Genomic DNA, 9,700 nt, shown 5'->3' with positions numbered 1-9,700 from the left:
TTTTGTTTTATTGAGCATTGTTTTATTTTCAACCCTTAATATTTTTATTTTTTGAAGTACTTGCTTACTCCTTGATCCCATTTTTCTTATTGGATTATTTTTTCTTATTAATTTGTAAGAATTTTAAGTGTCTAGTAATATTTATTATATTATTAAAAATATCTTCTACATTTTCTTCCTTATCTTTTTCATTAACATCATATGAAAAAAATCATCAGATAACAGAAGTTTTTAATTATTTGTTTTGGGCATATTTTCGTTGCCTCTTCTGTCTTCATCCTTTAGTTCTTCCCCAAGTGTTTTTACATAGTACCAGCAAGATATCTTCCTTCCAAGATCATCAGTTCTTTTGTGGTTGTTGGTTTTTTTTTTTTTTTATATGGTATGCGTCACGAATTTGCGTGTCATCCTTGCGCAGGGACCATGATAATCTTCTCTGTATTGTTCTGATTTTAGTAAATTGCTGCCGAAGCAAGCACAATCATCAGTTCTTACATTCAATAATTCGTGTTATCATTCCATGGTTAGTAATAGACTATACATATAAATATAGAAGGGAACTTGATAATTGTATCCCTCTATTTAAATTGATCGTTGGCATGCTTCTGATCAGGTTTGGATTTCACTTTAAATATTAACGATATTTTATATGAAATAGTGGTTCACAAAATATTGGAATTCTTGACACCTTTAGCATCTCCGGAATTGATTTTCATACAACATCTAAATCAAATCAGGGCCAGCCAAATATCTCAGCGGATGAAAGTGCCTGCAAGCAGGCTCAGGGGCCAGGGGTTCGATTCCCGGGCCTGCCCTCCCGGCCCTGCCCCCGGGGCCCACTGAGATGGCAATTGAGACTGGGCGAGGTGGTGCACGCCTGTAATCCCATCGCTTGGGAGACTGTAAACAGAAGAATCACTACAAGTCCGATCTAGTAGTGAGACCGTGAATGCCCTGTAGACCCTTCCCTAAAATACAGAAAAAAGAAATCAAATCAAAACAGCAAAGTTCAAGGCCAAGTGTTAACACTTAGCAAGATCTCAATTTTATAGTTGCATTTTACCTGGTATCCTAGAGATGCTGCCTTTTTCTCTACATTAAAAAATGTCCTGTGCTTAGTTCCTAGGGGTGCCCAAAGTTCTTAGACACTTTGGGGACTGCAGTTTTATTTTTATTATATTTTAAATGTTGAAATATTTATTTTGCCTCCCCATCTCAGGAGTGTAGCTGCGTGGTGAGGGCCCTGAGAGGCGGGAGTGGGACTTGGGAGGTGGGCTGCACAGAGCCCCCCAACCACGAAGCAAAGGGAACAGGAAACAGAAATGCAGGTTGTCATAAAGCCAGAGGAGGTTACAGCACGAGAGAGAATTTTATCTTTTGCAGTTATTTATTGACCTCTAGAGATCAACTTTGTTTCCCATTAAGGTGCTACCTCTGTGCCCCATGCTATCACCTTTGTCTGTAATTACCTTTAATTGAGGAAAATAAGGTGTTTGTTAATGTATTTAACAGCTAAGAACATAACAATGATGACTTAAATTATGATAATTTTTAACTGCTAAAGATTAAAAGGAAAATAAAATGCTGAAAAAGAGAGTGGCTAAAGAATAATTAGCAGGGAATAATGGAATGATTGCAGAGGGTCACTGGGATCTGTGCCACTCTGTAGATAGAACCCTCAACCTATGTAAGAACATGACGGACATAGTGCAGACTTCACGTAGCTTTGCTGCTGAAGATCTTATTTCTTGGCCTCTTCAGGGACACACGAGACATTGTGATATGTTTGCTTCCAGTTTCTATCTCCAAGGATGATTTTATTTTTAAAACCCATTATTTCCCTTTTGGGATATGGACTGTCATTTTATAACCACTTCTCTTAATGAATATACTTCTGGGCAAAAAGTGTGAAGGACATTAAAATATAGAAATTTATAATAAAGAAGTATGTATACATGATAATTAGCTATGTGGAAACTACATGTGAATATAAAAGACAATTTTAAGGTATTCTGGAATAGACTAAGTTTCTTTGGTAAATCTCACTGGATGCTTACCTTGATTTCCTCGTGATTTTTATTTCTTCTTAAAATATACAGAAATGATCAGGCTATTCACAGAACAGAATGATAAAATGGTATTAAGAGCCATGTGGCCTTATCAAGTGAGGTGGCCACTCATTAATTCAGATAACAGAGTCACTATTGTAAGCTTTTGCGTATGCTATTGTCCATATTTGCATATTCATATTGAGATAATATCATTTCAGTAATTTTGTATGTTAATCTTTCAAATAATAATTCTGAAATCTTATACAGGATATATTTAACCTAATTACCATGTGCACGATATCTTCATATATATTTAATCAGTTTACAAGAAATGAACCTTCCAATACAATATGCTCTTGCAACAAATCAACTGTACACACATATGAAATTGTCGTATGTAACACATATGAATTAATTGAATGAAGAAGATACCTTTACTGTGTAATTTACAGAACACACTTTATCCTATAACATGCTAAATTTATGCTCTATATTTTTTCTTTTTATTCCAATAGGGTGGGCTTTGGGTCAAAATTCTTTTCATCTTCACAGATAGATGGATGGATTGTTAAATATGATGATTTATGTGACTTAATAGCTTTCTACAAGGCGGAGGAAAGAGGATCAAAATTTTGAACTCAGCTTAGACATAGGGCATGTGGGTATTTAGTGAAAATATCTCTGCCTCTCTCTCTGAGGGAGGAAGAGAGAGAGAGAGAGAGAGAGAGAGAGAGAGAGAGAGAGAACATGAGGCAGAGACAGGCAGAGACAGAAGCAGAGAGGCAGAGAGGCACAGAGGGGTAGATATCACTGAGCCGAGATGGGGCCTGGGGACAACTCCTTATGAAGACCCTGGTGACAATTACCGGTACTCAAAGGTGCGTCCCACAATGTTTTGGAACATACATTTCAAAGCAAATTTTATTAACTTTCAGACTGAAGTCTGATATTCCAGTTTTACTCTCATTGTGCTCACTGTATGTATTCAGTATTTCTTTTCTGATTATTTGAGTACTTTTCCGTATCTTTCTGCTTGTAAGTTTTGATTTTAATATTTTCAGTTCTCTAAATGTATAGATTTCCAATTTTAAATTTTGTGAAATTATGTGATGTCCCTCAAATAAACAAATTCAATTAATTTTGAAAACTAAAATGAAAGTAGAAACCTTTACTAAAATTCAGAATAAGCAGACTACATTAGGCTTATTTAAAACTTTTGTCAGTTTCATGTATTTTAAAACTCCATTGGATGATGGAGACCAAGGCACAAAGTACATGTCATATTGTCTAGGTTTCTGTTTTTAAGAAGAAGCCTTGTTATGAAAATGATTTGATTTTTATAAATTTGACTGTGATTAAAGCATAGAAATAATATTCAGAGTAAAATAGTCTTAAATTTCCACAGGTGCCATCTTCAAGGTTTAATCTTGAATTGTATAAATGCCAAATTAAATTAATAAATATAGATTCGTTCCCACACTGAATGTCATACCAAAATTGTTATTTGCATTATGACCGTAAAGGCTGTATTTTCAATTTGATTGACTTGAGCGCTACCTCCTGGACTAGCAAGGCCCATTCCTGTGCATGTGGGGGCAGCTTGGGAGACGTGGCCTTCGATGCAGCCTGTGTTTACGGATGCCTTTCTCTCTGGTGCTCTTGCTCTATGCTAGTGCCTCGGATCCCCAGAACCATCAAGCCTGGCTTCACTATGCCTTCTGCGGTGATATTTCTGCCCTGAAGGGAGCCAATCATGGGTGAAACCCAATAGGTTTGGTATTAAGCATGGCTTAAGGAGATGTTTTGTGATGTCAAGCTGAAAAGAGATGGGATGTAACCTCAAGCTGGATTGTCATCCTCATTGGCTTGTGAGCTCCATAAGGTGCTTTAATAAAACACACACGTTCCAGATGGGTCACGGAAATGTGACTTGGGAATGCACACCTGGCACCAGCCCCTTTCTGCTGTGCTGCTCTGCAGTTCTGCCCCTGGCTGCAAGAACTGAGCCACGTTGCTCCGCCATGACCTCCCATGCAAGTCTTGCTATGGCGCCAGCTAATCACGAACTACAAACCATACAAGCCTCTTTACCCCAAAGCCTTAATGAGAGAAAACCTACAAAATCAAAAGCTAAAGAGATTCCTCCTCCAAGATGGGCACACTAAGTGCTTTGTTTTTGTCTTCTAGTGCAAATAAGTTGTACTTCAGAAGGGTCCTTGTTTAACCTGTACCCATCCCTGCAGCTCAGAAGCTTTCAGAACAGGAGTTTGGAAAGATTCAGAGATACAAGCAAGGAAGCCGGAGAACGCTGAAAGTAGAGACTGATGGGTTTTTCTTTCCGGGACTCAGAGTACCAGAATCCTGACAGGAATGTGGACAGGGAAGCCAGGCCTAGTAGGTTTTATTTATTTATTTTTTTTATTTTTTATTTTTATTTTTTTTGCTTCCTCAAATGCCTTCAGGGCACTTGTGGTCAGCGGGAGAGTTGTGAGGTTCGAACTCCAGCAACCTGAGGCTGACAGCTTTGTGGAAGCAGCTACTTAAAGGACTGAGCTAGGGCCAGGCCCCCCCCCCCCCCTTTTTTTTTTTTTTTTGCAGAACCAGGGATTGAACTCAGGCCCTTGCACTTGCCAGAGAAGCGCTTATTCCACTGAGCCATCTCCCTGCCCCCCCTAGTAGGTTTTAGAAAAAGGATTCTATTTGGAATTGGAGAAGAGATTGTGCATGTAACACTCTGGCAAAGATGTCAGCAATTTGTCCTGAGACATTATAAAAGGTTGAGTGTAACAGGTAGGGACTAAATAATGTGAAAGAGAAAATTTCAAGCCAGCCAACATTTTGTCTGTGGCATAGGTACTACAGTATGATTTTAGCCAGATGTATAATGAAAATTGGGAATAAAAAGCAAAGCAGGAGCATTTGAAAAATCTTTTCACCCCAAATTAACTGAGTGTAAAATTGGGGCCAAGCAAAATATGGCCATGGAGGAGGTTAGTATTCTTAAAAAGATACCAGGTACTTTGGTGACAAGAAGAAAGATGCTCTCAGGACATCTCAGAAGTCAGCATGACTTGAACTGTTCACCTATCACAGGCTCAAGATTGTAAAGGTGCACAAGTTTCATTCATTTCATTTGAGAAGAGTTCTGTCTTTTTACCACCTCCAGGTGTGTTGCCAAAACACACTGGATCCACAGGATTGATTTCCTGGTACGCAGGCATTCAGGCGCTTAGAAGCCACTCAGCTATGGTCCAATGGGGGCTTGACAAGTCTTTATACGTGTAACAGTCCTGAGTATCCTCCAGGTGATGCTAATTTTACTGCAATGCAGAACACAAAAGTTGTGCAGTCAGAGAGGTTTCCAACAAGATTTCTGATAAAGCCTGGAAGGCCAGGCAACTAAAGAATCTAAGAAAAGAAAGTGCAGAAAACTCTGCAATGATTTTGAAAGTGTGTTGGCCACTTTGACAAGTCAGATATGCCCGGAACATGAAATGTCTGCCAAGGACAGCCAAGCCAACTCAAGAGAGACCACCTGGCGCACAGTCAGCAAGATATTGAGGTGTGATTACCCAAGCCCTTTGGAACTCACAAATCACCACCAAGCACCCCAGATGCCATGCATGAAGCTATGGGATTTAGAAATCCCTGGGCTTTCATCTAAGTTTTTCTTATCTCCCTCTTGGATAGGGAATCTTTACTGTGAACTATGTTATGTTGTAAATGTAAAATCTTGTAAAATTTTAAGGGTTTATCAGTAACAGTTGTGGAAAAGTCTTTGGACTTAGACTGTTGAGCAGAACGTGAGTGTGTTTTTGGTTGGTTGCAAATTGGTAGCTATTGTTAGGCAGAATTCTGACAATATCTCATCTGAAACCACTATCAACCACACTTCTTCTGGACCCAAATAATATCTCATCTGTTTACCAGATCAGTTTAGTTCCTCCTTTGACGCTGCAGGAGAGGAACTTTCAAAAGTACCATCCACTTCTTCCATCCTATATCATTTGTTTGTTTAAAATATGTGTTGCTTTTCTTTTTACAGTGAAATATCCTCAATTATAGTACTGTTAACTAATAGGCCTCTTACCTAAACCAACCTAATGCACATTATATGCTCAAGAAAAATTTGTTTGTGGCATGAAGGGATAAATCAACTCTCTCTGAGTCCATTCCCTTCTTCATACTGCTGCATAAAAGTTATCACTGCACAAGATAATGTATTTTAGGGCCGCAGAGATAGCCTGGCAGCATAAGTGCCTGCCTGGCAAGCACAAGGCCCCAAATTCAATCTTTGGTGCTGGCTCCAGGACCCAGTGTGGTGGTACATGCCTGTATCCCAGCACTGGGGAAGCTGAGATCACTACGAGTCCAAGCTATGTACTGAGACCCTGTATCCAACATATATATAGCTGAAACCTGCACTTTCTCTCTTCTCTAAAACACAAAATGCACAAGTTTGTTGACTTTGTTCAAACCATTATCCTCAGCACTTGGAGAAGAACCTCACTAACAAATATTTGCTAAATTAATTAACAAAAGATCTTACCTTTTTAATTCCTAGTGGGTCACCGAGCGTCACCTAGTGCATGGTCTCTAATAGACACTCGGCGGAACCGCTGTGCTGTGGAGGGCTGCATTAGCCCCCGTGGGACCTGGCCCAGAGGTGGTCTCTCTCAGTATGAGTCTGATCTTTCAGAAGGCAAAATTGAGCTGAACCTAAAATGACAGCTTTGGCTTCCTAAATTTCTTTCTCAGGAGGTTGCAGAGGTAAATTCTAATGATTTATCAGCCCCCGGAAGAGCTTGTATCTTTTATCGACAGCCAGCTTTTATGTCTAATCTTGTCAATTTATCTCTTACAGTTTCAGTATTCCTATCATCTCACATCTTTGAGGAAAATATGAATTCAGAATATTACAAATGGATCATGGAACACATGCAGCTTTTCTGTTCACTTTACCTTCCTGCTCCATGGGAGCAGGTTAAATCCTTAAAAGACATGTTTTAAACATTTCTTGTATTTGGCTATATGTGAAACTGGCATACAAAATCTGGCAAGGGGATGGCAATAGAAGATGTCCTTAATTATTACTTGGAAGATAAATAAGTTAATTTCTAATTTTGCTGCATCATATTGAAAGTTGTAAATTTTTTCTCTGTAAGTTGGATTCAGAAGGAGTCTAATCTCATGGTATGACTTGAGGACAGCTCTAGGAATATTTGTGACAGATGATTCTTTTATTTGCCTTCAAAATTATGATTCATCTGAGAAAATGAAAAAAATGTGGATAATGTTTAATCACGGCTGTCACAGAGGCGCTAAGCTGTGAGCAGGATCCTCCAACTCCTAGAGTTAGTCATTGCCCCTGGAGAGAGGACCCACACGGCTCCTAATGGCTCTGAAAGCCGCGATTTGCCACTCTGGCTCCTTTACTAGATACATTCACTGTGTTTCATGTTCTATATGGAATTCTACATGTACAACGAGTTTGAATACTTTTAAATGTTTGCTGTTACTATAGTCCCTGTGTTTTTACTTCAGAAAGTAAATACCGGAGTGCTGTTGCCAATTGTACATTCTTAACTACTACTTGGCAAGAATGTAATTTGGCCCTAATACTCAGTTAGAGACTTGCTAATGTGGTCATCACTGTGTGGCTAGTAAGCCCATTCCTGGACTTGGAACTGTGGAGTTATTGATAACGCCCTCTTTCTACGAGAAATGTATTTCCCTAAATTGGGAGAAAAAAACTAATTCTCTGGATAAAACTACATAGTGCTGAAACATTCTTATTTGTGAATATATGTGTCAAGAGACTAGGTATTATAGTCCTGATTTTAAGCATAGGGATTAAACAGTGCTACCTACTTTACTTTTTTTTTGGGAAGTTGTTATTTTCCCTTATATTGTCCATGTTGTTTTCCCATTATTTTCTGGGTGCTTAGACCCATACTTTACTCCAATTGCTCATTGATTATTTTCAATGCAATGTGATTCTTCTTACCTTTTTCAACTTAATATTTTTAATTATGTTATCAAAAAACTAGACAGTGTGATAAATGACTCTCTATACAATAAAAACAGAATGATTTTTACATTCAAAATGTAATCATGGACATGCAGATTGCTGAGACTTAAATAACACACGTACACTGAACAGGCATAACAATAATTCTTTTACTCGCCAGGAAAATACCAACTTCACCCAGAAAAGAATATATTTTACCAATAGTACTAAGAAAAAGATTTTAGCTTTATTCTGCATTATTCTATCCAGCCTGAGACATTTTTATTGTGTCCAAGGAAAGATACCTCTATTGTTACATCAGCAGAAGCCGAGCATGAAGAAAAAGAGAAAGACAATCGCTGTTCGAGACAGACTGGTCACGTTCCCGCAGGTGCAGATCTCTGGCTATGGACACTCTACACTCACGGAATAAGGAAATGGGGTTGCAAACGTCAGACTCAAAAGTTTTGCCACAATGTAAGTGGTTAAGGAAAATATAGGTACAAATGTTCAAAAGGAGAATAACAGAGCCCCAAAGCAGCAAACTATGCTTCCGACTAGCCTAAGAGATGCTAGCCAATGCGAGAGACTGAAAAAGCGAGTTGAGTGTTGGAACAACGTTGAAAGACAAATGCCCCTGTAGCTACAGATGGCTGAACGCTAGAGTTCATGAAGGAGAGATTTAAAAATGGTTTAACTCATTGAAATACATTTCTTTAAGATAGTTTGCAGCCACATAATTCATGTTTCCACAGCTGTAATATGTGCTCTTTCTATTCCCAATCATAATGAATCTATTTATTCTTATATAAAAGCTAAACACTGTCTTCAAGGTAGATGTGGAATTTTTTACCATTTTGTGATGTGTTTATTGTGTAACATAGATTATACATGATGGTCACATGTGTCATTTAGAATTTGTATCTGTATGTGGTACATCTTGATTCATATTTTTCCTTTTCCCTTCCTCTCCCTTCCGCCTCTCTTCCTCTTATTTATAAGAGCTTTGTTTCCATTTTGTTTTTCTTTTCCTACTTTATTCTTTTTTTTATTTTTTTCGGAGCTGAGGACTGAACTCAGGCCCTCGCACTTGTCAGGCAAGTGCTTATTCTACTGATCCACCTCCCAAGCCCCTTTTTTATTTTATTCTTCTCCCCTCCTTATTTGTCTTCTCTCCCCCATCTTGTGTCCCTTCCCATTTGATCATTTTCTTTCTATTTCATCATAGCAGCACTACTTGTAAGGGTTAAATCTTGGAAACAACCCAAATGCCCATCAGCTGATGAATGGATAAAGATGATGCGACTTTATTTAATATAATGGAGCACTACTGTGCCGTGAAAAAGATAAATTTTGAGATACTGATAACTAAATGGATCCACATAGAGACTATACTCTTAAGTGAAATAAATAGAATAAATATGTAAATCTTACATTGTTTCTCTGGTGTGAGAAAGCAAAAGTGTAAATAAAACCCAAAATGTTGATAATGTGTTAATACGCTCCTTTATTCTCTACTCTTTATTTGTTGTATAAGCTTCCTTTTCCTTCTTAAAAATTTAATTTATAGCCCTAACTTATGTACATTATCATTAAATTGTTTTAGACCATTTATATATTGTTATTTAAAGTCACCTTT

At 38.1% G+C, this 9,700-nt stretch overlaps 1 non-coding gene across 1 annotated transcript; it reads right to left on the bottom strand.

Moving 5' to 3' along the window:
• Nucleotides 1–373: 373 nt before the first annotated feature.
• Nucleotides 374–478, bottom strand: LOC111816043. The gene has a single exon (XR_002820581.1). It is a non-coding gene; the product is annotated as a U6 spliceosomal RNA (small nuclear RNA).
• Nucleotides 479–9,700: the final 9,222 nt, after the last annotated feature.

The sequence above is a fragment of the Octodon degus genome, unplaced genomic scaffold, assembly GCF_000260255.1.
Source record: "Octodon degus isolate 3935 unplaced genomic scaffold, OctDeg1.0 scaffold00025, whole genome shotgun sequence".
NCBI lineage: Eukaryota > Metazoa > Chordata > Mammalia > Rodentia > Octodontidae > Octodon > Octodon degus.
The sequence above is the reverse complement of the archived record's forward strand: the minus strand, read 5'-3'. Positions and strand labels throughout refer to the sequence as shown.